General features: G+C 42.1%; 1 pseudogene; it reads right to left on the minus strand.

The window, feature by feature from the left end:
* Positions 1–7,352: 7,352 nt before the first annotated feature.
* Positions 7,353–8,291, minus strand: LOC129499950 (olfactory receptor 1J1-like; annotated as a pseudogene).
* Positions 8,292–13,306: the final 5,015 nt, after the last annotated feature.

Here is a 13,306-nt window from a genome sequence, read left to right on the forward strand (position 1 = left end):
AGGACCCAGGAGGGCGGGGATGCCCTCGGGCTCCCTGGGACACTAACAGACACCTGCGCCCCGGGGAGAGCGTGCCACACCCCGCAGCCGAGCTCCCTAAGGGCTGCAGCGCGCACGGCGGGGCCCGGAGCAGCTCGGAGGGGCTCGGGCGGCGGCTCCTCGGAGGGGGCTGCAGGGCGGGAGCGCGAATCCAACAGCGCAGGCCCCGGAGCACAGGGCGCCGGGACACAGCCCAGGATCCGGCCTCCCCCTCCCCCCCCGGGGACAGGCAGAGGCCGGGAGGGCCCAGGACAGCAAGGACGCTCCTGCCCCGAGCTGAGCAGATCAGCGGCCCCGCCCTGGAGCCTCCAGGCCCTGCAGACGGAGAGCTCAGTAGTTACTGCGGGGGCTGACTCCAGGGCTCCAGAGCTGCCGTCGCCACTGAGGTTGTTCCTCCTGGGGCCTCACGGAGTAAACAGCCCCCACTGAGCCTCACAGTGGCCTCACCGGATAAGCAGCTTAAACAACCCCCACTGAGCCTTGCACCAGGCAGGGGGCTGAGCAGCTCCCCAAGTGCTAACACCTGAAAATCAGCACAACAGGCCGCTTCCCCAGCTAGATGGACAGGAAAAACACAAATTATTGACCAAGCACCACTGGAAAGTTTCAGGGGAAGTCAAGGGACTTAAAGTATACAGAATCAGAGGATACTCCCCCGTGTGTTGTTTTGTTTTGTTTTTGATTTCTGTTTGATTCCCCCCTTTTTTCTTTTCCTTTTTTCCCCTCTTTTTCTTCTCTTTTTTCTTTTTTTCTTTTTCTTTCCTTCTTTCTTTTCTCTCTTTTTCTCCTTTTCCCAATACAACTTCTGCACTGAGCAAAATGACTAGAAGGAAAACCTCATCTCAAAAGAAAGAATCAGAAACAGTCCTCTCTCCCACAGAGTTACAAAATCTGGATTACAATTCAATGTCAGAAAGCCAATTCAGAAGCACTATTATACAGCTACTGGTGCCTCTAGAAAAAAGCATAAAGGACTCAAGAGACTTCATGACTGCAGGATTTGGATCTAATCAGGCAGAAATTAAAAATCAATTGAATGAGACACAATCCAAACTAGAAGTCCTAACAATGAGGGTTAACGAGGTGGAAGAACGAGTGAGTGACATAGAAGACAAGTTGATGGCAAAGAGGGAAACTGAGGAAAAAGGAGACAAACAATTAAAAGACCATGAGGATAGATTAAGGGAAATAAGTGACAGCCAGAGGAAGAAAAACCTACGTTTAATTGGGGTTCCCGAGGGCGCCGAAAGGGCCAGAGGGCCAGAATATGTATTTGAACAAATCATAGCTGAAAACTTTCCTAATCTGGGAAGGGAAACAGGCATTCAGATCCAGGAAATAGAGAGACCCCCCCTAAAATCAATAAAAACCATTCAACACCTCGACATTTAATAGTTAAGCTTGCAAATTCCAAACATAAAGAGAAGATCCTTAAAGCAGCAAGAGACAAGAAATCCCTGACTTTTATGGGGAGGAGTATTAGGGTAACAGCAGACCTCTCCACAGAGACCTGGCAGGCCAGAAAGGGCTGGCAGGATATATTCAGGGTCCTAAATGAGAAGAACATGCAGCCAAGAATACTTTAACTAGCAAGGCTCTCATTCAGAATAGAAGGAGAGATAAAGAGCTTCCAAGACAGGCAGGAACCGAAAGAATATGTGACCACCAAACCAGCTCTGCAAGAAATTTTAAGGGGGACTCTTAAAATTCCCCTTTAAGAAGAAGTTCAGTGGAACAATCCACAAAAACAGGGACTGAATAGGTATCATGATGACACTAAACTCATATCTGTCAATAGTAACTCTGAACGTGAATGGGCTTAATGACCCCATCAAAAGGGGCAGGGTATCAGACTGGATAAAAAAAGCAGGACCCATCTATTTGCTGTCTACAAGAGACTCATTTTAGATACAAGGACACCTACAGCCTGACACTAAAAGGTTGGAGAACCATTTACCATTCAAATGGTTCTCAAAAGAAAGCAGGGGTAGCCATCCTTATATCAGATAAACTAAAATTTATCCTGAAGACTGTAGTGAGAGATGAAGAGGGACACTATATCATACTTAAAGCGTCTATCCAACAAGAGGACTTAACAATCATCAATATATATGCCCCAAATGTGGGAGCTGCCAAATATATCAATTAATAACCAAAATTAAGACATACTTACATAATAATACTCTTATACTTGGTGACTTCAATCTAGCGCTTTCTACACTCGATAGGTCTTCTAAATACAACATCTCCAAAGAAATAAGAGCTTTAAATGATACACTGGACCAGATGGATTTCACAGATATCTATGGAACTTTACATCCAAACACAACTGAATACACATTCTTCTCAAGTGCACATGGAACTTTCTCCAGAATAGACCACATACTGGGTCACAAATCGGGTCTGAACCGATACCAAAAGATTGGGATCGTCCCCTGCGTATTCTCAGACCATAATGCCTTGAAAGTAGAACTAAATCACAACAAGAAGTTTGGAAGGACCTCAAACACATGGAGGTTAAGGACCATCCTGCTAAAAGATGAAAGGGTCAACCAGGAAATTAAGGAAGAATTAAAAAGAATCATGGAAACTAATGGGAATGAAGATACAACCGTTCAAAATCTTTGGGATGCAGCAAAAGCAGTCCTGAGGGGGAAATACATCACAATACAAGCACCCATCCAAAAACTGGAAAGAACTCAAATACAAAAGCTAACTTTACACCTAAAGGAACTGGACGTGGCCCACCATGATAAATAAATAAATAATATTTTTAAAAGATTTTATTTATTTATTCATGAGAGAGAGAGAGAGAGAGAGAGAGAGAGAGGAAGAGGGAGAAGCAGGCTCCACGCAGGGATCCTGATGTGGGACTCAATCCCGGGACTTCAGGATCACGCCCTGGGCCGAAGGCAGCGCGAAACTGCTAAGCCACCCGGGCTGCCCCCCTGCACCTATTTTAAGGAAGCTGTGACTCCTTTCTCTCACCCTCCTCTCAATTCATCAGCAACTCTAGTTGGTTCCAACTTACAAATAAATACAGTATTCACCAAAAATTTATTACTTTCTTTGCTACCATCCCAGCTTATCATTTCTTTCTCTTTTTTTTATAAATTTATTTTTAATTGGTGTTCAATCCAGCTTATCATTTCTTAACTGTACTGTGGTGGTAGCTCCTAGGTGGTACCCCTGACTTCCACACAGCCCCCTTTTCTAGCCAGAGTGATTCTTTTAAAAGATGAATCATGTTATTCTTCTGCTGGAAAGCTTCCAAGGGCTACACAATTAATTTACAGTAAAAATCAAATTACAAAGCTTAAAGTACCTAGCCCCTGTTAGCTTTGAAGTTATCCCCTCAAAAATAAAACATACATAAATATATATCCTCCTGCTTTTCAGCATGCTCACTCCCCTTCAGGGATGAATTCATTTTTTTAAGATTTTATTTATTCATTCATGACAGAGAGAGAGGGGGGTAGAGAGAGAGAGAGGCAGAGACACAGGCAGAGGGAGAAGCAGGCTCCATGCAGGGAGCCTGACGTGGGACTCGATCCGGGTCTCCAGGATCACACCCGAAGCCGAAGGTGGCGCCAAACCACTGAGCCACTGGGGCTGCCCTGAATTATTTATTTATTTATTTATTTATTTATTTTTAATTTTTTAAAATATTTATTTATTTATGATAGTCACACAGAGAGAGAGAGAGAGAGGCAGAGACACAGGCAGAGGGAGAAGCAGGCTCCATGCACCGGGAGCCCGACGTGGGATTCGCTCCCGGGTCTCCAGGATCGCGCCCTGGGCCAAAGGCAGGCGCTAAACCACTGCGCCACCCAGGGATCCCCCTGAATTAATTTTTTAAATTTAAATTCTATTATATAACATATACTACATCATTATTTTCAGATGTAGTTTTTAATAATTCATCAGTTGCCTATCACATCTACTGCTCAACTGATCACGTGTCCTACTTAATGCCCATTACCTAGTTACCCTGTTCCTCACCCATCTCCTCTTCAGCAACCCTCAGTTTGTTTCCCAGAGTTGAGTCTTTCATGGTTTGTGTCCCTCTCTGATTTTTTTCCCATTCAGTTTTCCCTCCCTTACCTTATGGTCCCCTGCACTATTTCTTATATTCTGCATATGAGTTAAACCATGTAATTGTCTTTCTCTAATTGACTTATTTCACTTCGCATAATACCCTCCAGATCCATCCACATTGATGTAAATGATAGGTATTTATCATTTCTGATGGCTGAGTAATATTCCACTGTGTGTGTGTATATATACATATATAATATATATAATATACAGTAACATTCATATATATATATCACATCTTATTTATCTATGCATCTGTAGAAGGACATCTCAGCTCTTCCACAGTTTGGCTATTGTGGACATTGATGGCTATGAACACCGGTGTGCAGGTGTCCTAAAATTTCACCACATCTGTATCTTTGGGGTAAATACCTAGTACTGCAATTGCTGGGTTGTAGGGTAGCTCTATTTTTAACTTCTTGGGGAACCTTCCTACCATTTTCTAGAGTGGCTGTACCAGCTTGCATTCCCACCAACAGTGCAAGAGGGTTCCCCTTTCTCCACATCCTCTCCAACATTTGTTGTTTCCTGTCTTGTTAATTTTAGCCATTCTGACAGGTATGAGGTGGTATCTCATTGTGGTTTGTTTTGATTTGCATTTCCCTGATGCCAGGTGATGTGGAGTATTTTTCATGTGTCTGGTGGCCATTTGTATGGAGAAATATCTTTGGAAAAATGTCTGTTCATGTCTTCTGCCCATTTCTTGACGGGGTTATTTGATTTTGGGGTGTTGAATTTGATACATTCTTTATAGATCTTGGATACTAGCCCTTTATTTGATATGTCATTTGTAAATGTCTTCTCCCATTCTATAGATTGCCTTTTAGTTTTGTTAACTGTTTCCTTTGCTGTGCAGAAGCTTTTTATCTTCACTTCCGCTTTTGTTTCCCTTGCCTTTAGAGACATGTCTTGCAATAAGTTGCTGCCTGTGTTCTCCTCTAGGATTTTGATGGATTTCTGTCTCACATTTAGGACCTTCATCCATTTTTAGTTTATTTTTGTGTATGGTGGAAGGGAATGGTCTAGTTTCATTCTTCTGCATGTACCTGTCCAATTTTCCCAGATCCTGGAACATAACTGACATTTTCACACCTCAAAATGTTGCACTTGCTATACCTGCTCCCTGAGGTGTTTTTCCTGCAAATATCCCTGTGGCTCTATTCCCTGCTGCCTTCAATTCTTTGTTCAAATATCACCTTCTGGGTGAGACCAGTTCTCATCACACTCCTTAAAATTGCAGCCTATCCCTTGCATTCCTGATTTCCCCACAATGCTACATTTTATAGCAGTTAAAAACCATGAAACTTGCATATTGAGTTTATTTTCATTCTCTTTCCCATTAGAGTATAAGCTCCACAAAAGGAAAATATTTTTGTCTGATTTGTCCACTTCTAGAAATTTCCATAAGCACACTGAATACATAATAAATAAGTGTCAAAAATCAATCACTTTTATATATATTTTCCTTTTCTTTTCTAGAGATCAAGTCATGCTTTTTGTGAAGTAAAAGGTAACTCATTTTCATAACCTAGAATTAGGAAGGCCCAAGTAAGTAAGCTGTCCTCACAAAGGAAGTTCTAGTTAAAAAAAAAAAAAACAGCCTATATTGGTTTAGCGAATTTGGAAATGAGATTTAATGCACTGTGCTCCTCTGCTGAGTTTTTGTCACAGGCAAAAACTGACTTAAGGATAATAAAGCCAAAATCTTTGCAAAATGTTTAGATTTTAGGAAACAACCAGACACAATACATAACTAGCAACTACATTACAAATGCAAACATTCTCAACTTTATTACTTTAAACACTTGGAGTAACACATACTTTTTATAATTATAGGACATGATAGATCAAAGGACAAAGAAACTAAAATTTTTATCATTATCTCATTTATATAAATTGATACATACTATGAATTATCATTAAAGTTCATATTAGCCATCTTCTATTCAAATAATAGCATTTTTGCTATTTTTATTTTAATTCTGGTATAGTTAAAATAGTGTTATATTAGTTTCAGGTGTACAATATAGTGATTCAACAATTCTATGTATTACTCAGTATTGTATTAGCCATTTTAATTATTTTGTTTATCTAAAACCATGCTCCACAAGCTTCACACCAATTTGACTGTAATGGTCCAGATGTTAATTTTGTACTAAAGACAAATAGCAGATCACATTTGAGAATTCTTACCTTTGTGACTCAATATCACTGACTTAAGGGGTAAGAAGGTATAACTTAGACAAGATGCAATGTTATTCAGACCTCTAATCTTAGTCTAAGATCGTTTCTCTTCTTCAAGAGGAAACACATAATGTGTATTTTTTCCTCAAAAAAAGAAGTTTATGTATTTTTGATATAATGGCAAGTCATTCTTATCTCTTTAGATAGATAAGGCAGTACCTTAAGATGGTGACTTTGCAAAAATGAGAGTTGCTGGTAAATGCTACATACCAAGGATTATGTCAGAATAATGAGGACAAGAAGAGATCTACCTAAAGCTAAGGCAATATGTTATGGAGATCATAATCTGACTGTTTTTATTTCAGTGGGTTCTAGAAAAATAGACAGGGACTACAATCCAAGCACGGGTCCAATAAATGGGAAGAGACCACTGAAATTAAGGAAAATTTGGAGGGCTCCAGAAACAAGGGCAGCCACTGTATCAGTTGGCTTCTGCTGCATAACAACCCATCCCAAAACTCAGTGGCTTAAACAACAACCACTTCTTTATATGACAATTCCATGGGCTGACAATTTGGGCTGAGAATGTGCTCAGCTGGATGAGGCTTCTTGTCTGGGTTTGGTTCAGTTGATCTCAACAAGGGCTCACTCATGCCTCTACTATCATGTACCAGGTCACCGGGGAGCTGGTAGATTGTTAGCTGGAGCATTTTGGTTCTTCCCCATGTGGCCCCCATCTTCATACAGCCTAGCTTGGACTAGTTCACATGGTGGTCTGAAGGTTCCCAGAGCAGCAGCAACAGAGTTTACCTAGGCTTGGAAATCTCACACCACTTTCACTGACTCTTTTAATGACTCTTTTAGTCAGTCATGAGTCCTGCCCAGATTCAGTGGATAGGGAAACAAACCACACTTGCAAGGAGGGGCTGCAAAGTAACTTGGCCATTTTTGCAATCTACCACAGCTACTGCTACAAATTTTCAAGATGTCTTTGGAAACATCACTAGGAAAATTAAGAACATTAGTAAAATTTACTTGGTAAAAAAAAATTTCCTCCTGTAAAGTGTCCTCAGAGCTTATTTCATGTCCCTGTTCCTCAGGCCATAAATAAAGGGGTTTAACATGGCTATCACCACTGTATACAAAACTGAAGCAATAATGTCTTTGACCTTGGAACTGTTTGATGAAGGAATGAAGTAAATCATTGCAAGAGTCCCATAGTACAAACACCACAAGGAGGTGGGAGCCACAGGTAGACAAGGCTTTGCAGATCCTCTTGATGGAGGGACTCTCAGGATGGTGGCCCCAACATAGATACAGGAGGCCAAAATAGCACAAAATGACAGGAAGGCAAACACTCCCCCCTCAGTGAAGATAACTAGCTCATTGAGGGAAGTATCTGTGCAGGCTAACTTCAAGAGGGCAGTGAGATCACAAAAGAAATGAGGGATGGTATTGTCAGCACAGAAGGACAGGCGTGACAGAAGGAGAGTATGCAACAGGGCATGGGCACATGAGAAGAACCAGGATCCAGCCACCAGTAAGATACACAGCTCCTCCCTCATGACAGTGGTGTAGTGGAGTGGCTGACAGATGGCCACATACCTGTCATATGCTGTCGCTGCAAGAAGAAAATTGTCAAGACAAACAAAAAGTATGAAAAAATACATCTTGGAAATGCACCCCACATAGGAGATGGTTAAGTGCCGAGTCTGCATGTTCATCAGCATCGTTGGGACAGTGACAGATGAGAAAGAGACATCAGAGAAGGCCAAGTGGCTAAGGAAGAAGTACGTGGGGGTGTGGAGGTGAGAGTCCAGCCTGATGAGCAGGATGGTGAGAAGATTCCCAAGCACCGTGGTCAGGTACATGCCCAGGAACAGGGCAAAGAACATGCGCTGCTGCTCTGGCTGGATGGGGAGCCCCAGGAGGAGGAACTCTAACACGCTGCTCTGGTTCTCCCTCCTCATTCTCTGCTGGGAAAAAAGGAGTAGGAAATATCAGGGACTGAGATATGATGGTTATCCTAACTGTGTGTACATTACAGTCACATGCTTTTTTTCCCCTGGAGACTGTCAAAATTGAGGCAAACCACACATTTTGCTGTCTGAATCTTCTGTCTGCCCCCTTCTGGTCATAGAGTGCTTCAGATTTCCAACAGCAAAGAAAATTTCCTTCAAAGGAGACCATCATAAATTTCTTCACTTATTCAACCATGTTCAAGATGCTTTCCTGGCACTGGGAATAGAACAGAAAATAAAACATCCAACCCTCTTCCTCCTTGGAGCTCACAATTATTGAGTACATTAAAGAGTACTGATCAAGAGCTAGGGCTCTGCAGCCAAAAATCTTGAATTGGATTCCAGCCTCAACTGTTTACTATCTGGATGCCCTTGGGCACTTTCTCTGTGTCACTGTGATTAGAGATCCTCCTCTTCACCATTCTACTGTCTCTGCCTCCCTTTACTCATTTGGCAGAAAATCCTGGGCCATGTTTGGAATTGTTTTGGGGCTTCAAAATTACTTCAGCCACCTGCTTGATTATCTACCTATACTCATACATATGATGATCCTATATTTTATTATCCAAGCCAGGACACTTTAAGAGTGAAAAGAGATGTTACATAATAATTATACCAGAACAGCAGGTCTACACCAAGACTTTCCTGGGTAAATCAGAATGTATGACCTCCTACTTATATCACACTTTCCAATTTGCAAAGGACTTCCACATGCACTCACATTAATTAGTAAACATTTATTGCCTGTAAAGCAGGCATTCGAACAGTTAAAATTCCTTCATGTTAGTATTGTGGAAACAAGTGTGAAGTCACCTACTCCAGAGTATGTACTAGTTGACAGACCCTGATCTTAATTAAGCACAGGACTTCACCCTAAGGCCAGGCAGCTCATTCACTGGGAGTTAAATCAAAGTTAGAGGCCACACACAAGCTCTAGAATGGAACCCAGGGAGACAGCATCATTCTAAGGCACAGAGATCTGATAGAAGAGCTTTTTCAAAGAGCAGAAATGAGCTTAGCCATCTCTGAGCTCATCTTAGTCAGTGGGACCAGAAGGAATCCAGCGGCTTAAACCTTTTGCTGATACACGGCTGCCCAGTGACATTTATTGGATAAGACTTCTCTTTGGAACTCAAGTATGGGAGTGAAATTAAAAGCTTTGCGTCTGGTAGGATTTCCACATTCAGCGATCGGATCGGGAAGAATAGAACCTGATGCAAGCCGCCCCTATGTGAAATAAACAGTGGCAACATGCTCAGGAAGGAGGAAGGGAAGCCGTCAGCTGGCTCTTTAGATGTTTCCTCTGCCTTTGCACAAAATGCTCTAAATAGTCAAGAAATGGCTGGTGAGTTTAAAACCTCATGCATTTAGGGAATAATCATGATGCTAGCACCTGTTTAGTACATGCTTATTTCAGGTCTCATAGTGTACTGAATACTCCCAACACATTTTATAGCTCAGACTTCTTAGCCTCACAGAGATGGAGCCCAAGGTCCAAAATGAAGTCTCAAAAATAGGATATTTGAATCAAAATGTGTATCACACCAGAACCTAAGAATTTAACCACAACCATGTTCTGAAGAGTAGAAACACAGCATTATGGAAGGCCAATGAAGAAAGGCACACTTGGAGGACTGTGGGGTCTTCAAAACACATGGATAAATGTCTTACAGCCTGGCTTAAGGATGATTTTACTAGGAGCTGCCTGTCTCTGAAATAAAAGATGTGCGCAGACCCGGTGGTGCAACGGTTTGGCGCCACCTGCAGCCCGGGGCATGATCCTGGAGACTGGGTCGGGGTCCCTGCATGGAGCCTGTTTCTCCCTCTGTCTGTGTCTCTGCCTCTCTCTCTCTTTGTGTCTCTCATGAATAAATAAATAAAATCTTTTTTAAAAAATGAAATAAAAGGAGATGAGACATAAGAGGAGAATGTAGCTATGAGGCTATTTATCCAACACACACACTCATGCATGTACATACACACGCACAGCCTTAGCATGGCTGTAGTTCTCTTCCTTCTATACCCATTCTAGGTTAAAATAGAGTATGAGTGTTTTATACATAAAAACACACATGCAGCCACACTCACACATATACACCATCATATACTTCTGACATATTCTCTTTATGACCTATACTCATTCTAGGTAAAAAACAGTCAGGGTTTGTGTTACTTTTATATGAATTTACACACAACTGATAAATAGAACATTATCAAACACAATATAATATATAAACATCACAGTCATCCAGACAAAGCACAACCCACCCAAAAAGTCCATACTACATACATACAGGTTCACATGCAGACATGCAAACATACCACACACAAACATGAACCTAAACATATGTGCATACACACACATACTCATATACACTACCAACAAGTTTTTCCTCCATAATCTCTTGAAGCCCTTCCTACATGAGCAGAGTTGGAATGCAAGTCAGTTAACCACTAAGTACAGTGGGTTATACAAACAAAACAAAACACACACAGGCATACACATTCTTGCATAAACATACACATCCAGTGCCAGGTATTTGAGTCTCCATCTTTCTCTGACCTGAGACACTCCTTGGTGAGCTCAGACACTCTGGTCAAGGTTGTTTCCTAAGCCTTCGTTTTCTGTTCAGGAGACCTGATATCTAAAGAACAAGATCTCATGACCCAGGGACCTTTTGAATATTTCATCCCTGTTTTTGAGTGGCAGAAGAATGGGCAAGAGGATCCCCATTCACCAACAAGATTAATACCCAGGGAGACAGTGTGAGCTTCTGATGAGACAAGGAGCACATGTGGGCTAATTGCCCAATTTCCTGCCATCCTTATGGGACGTAACCTATGAAGGGACTAAAAGATCTGAGCCACAGGTCCGAGGAGAAGGTGTCCTTGATGTTGATATTGATGACATGAAAAGCAGAAGTCACCATAGCCACCTTGGCTTCTGAGATAATTATGGCACAGGGTCAGCCTTCCTATACCTCACAGAATGGCCAAGACAGGGTAAGGCCTGGCTCTTACAGACTCCCACATCTCGGACCTAGCTTCCATTACAGCAAGTGTTCTACCGCCCCCCCCCCGAAGATTTGCAGGACCCCCCCCCCCTACTCCTTTGAGGTACTCTGCAGTGCAGTGCCTGAGGCTTGTTCAAGACGCAGGCAAGTTGTGAGATTGATCCCAGGGCATAAGACGCAGACTGACCTGAGATCAGTACCAGCTCTGCCACTGAGTGCCCTAACAAAGGGACTTAAGTTCTTCTCCTTTAGATATATGGTAAGTGGCAATAGTACCTAGCCTGTGAGGTTATTGTGAGAGTTAAATGAAATACTGTGTGCTAATGCACCAAACCCAGCCAGTTTCCTAAAGACCAGGCCTAAGAGATTAATATCCTAATGAATTTGCCAAATGAAACATTCGGTTTAATAACTTTTCCAGTGTGAACACATTAACCCAAGGCTTCATTTAATTTTAAATTATGAGAGTAATCATTAAAAGCAGACTGTCAGTGGGAAACAGAAACACAGACTTTACTTTTCATTTTGTACTTTTGATAATACGTCTTCTCTCCTCACTAAGTCAGACTAATGGTAAGATATGCCACCACAGAAATATATATATGACAGAGAGAGAGACAGAGAGGAGAGGTTTTAAGAATTGGTTGATGCCAATTGCACTACAGGAGATTTACCCCAAAGATACAGATGCAGTGAAAAACCGAGACACCTGCACCCCAATGTTTCTAGCAGCAATGTCCACAATAGCCAAACTGTGGAAGAAGCCTCAGTGTCCATTGAAAGATGATGGATAAAGAAGTTGTGGTCTATATATACAATGGAATATTACTCAGCCATTAGAAACGACGAATACCCACCATTTGCTTCAACTGGAGGGTATTATGCTGAGTGAAGTAAGTCAATTGGAGAAGGACAAACATATGGTTTCATTCATTTGGGGAATATAAAAAATAGTGAAAGGGAATAAAGGGAGAAAGGAGAAAAAATGAGTGGGAAATATCAGAGAGGGTAACAGAACATGAGAGACTTCTAACTCTGGGAAGTGAACAAGGGGTAGTGGAAGGGGAGGTGGGTGGGGGGATGGGGTGACTGGGTGATGGGCATTGAGGGGAGCACTTGACGGGATGAGCACTGAGTGCTATACTATGTTGGCAAATCAAACTCCAATAAAAAATATACAAAAAAGGAAATTAAACACAGGCACTTCATTTAAAATACAGTCTGCAACTGTTTCCATACAAAAACAAAGAATTGGCTGATGCAAGGAGGAGGAATTAAGATGGTGGAAGAGTAGGGGACCTTAAGTTCTTCTGATTCCTGGAATTCAGCTAAATAATTATCAAATCATTCTGAACACCTGTGAAATAAATAGAAGATCTGAGAAAACAAATACTACAATTCTACAAATAGAAAAGCAACCACTTTTTGGAAGGTAGGAGGTGCAGAGCCTTGAATCTGGTGTGATATATCAGAGGATAGGGCAGTGGGGAGAGGCCAGGCTTAAGGAGGCTAGTGCAAAGTATTATAAACAACAAAGTGCAAAATCAGAACTTCTGGAAGTTTGCTACAGTGGGGGACATCCCTGGCTTAAAGGTGCTCATGGGGCAAAGTGGAGTAGAATCCCAGGTGGGACGGCATGGTCTCAGGATCCCCGGGGTCACAAGAACAGGGGTGCCTGAATGTGGCAGAGTTCCCAGGCATCAGAGCAGGGAAGCTGGCTCAAAACAGTGAGTCTAGACACTGGCTTTCTGCTCTGTGTTGCCATAAACTGTGAATTGCTGTGTGGTCATGAAACCGCTCTCCAAGCAGAGGCCCAGAAAGAGGCAGAAGTGTGGTGAGTGAGACTCCCCCATCTCTCATACTGGGTCACAAATCATGTCTCCACCAATACCAAAACATTGGGATTATTCCCTGCATACTTTCAGACCACAATGCTTTGAAATTTGAACT

Source organism: Nyctereutes procyonoides, unplaced genomic scaffold, assembly GCF_905146905.1.
Source record: "Nyctereutes procyonoides isolate TBG_1078 unplaced genomic scaffold, NYPRO_anot_genome, whole genome shotgun sequence".
NCBI classification, from domain to species: Eukaryota; Metazoa; Chordata; class Mammalia; order Carnivora; family Canidae; genus Nyctereutes; species Nyctereutes procyonoides.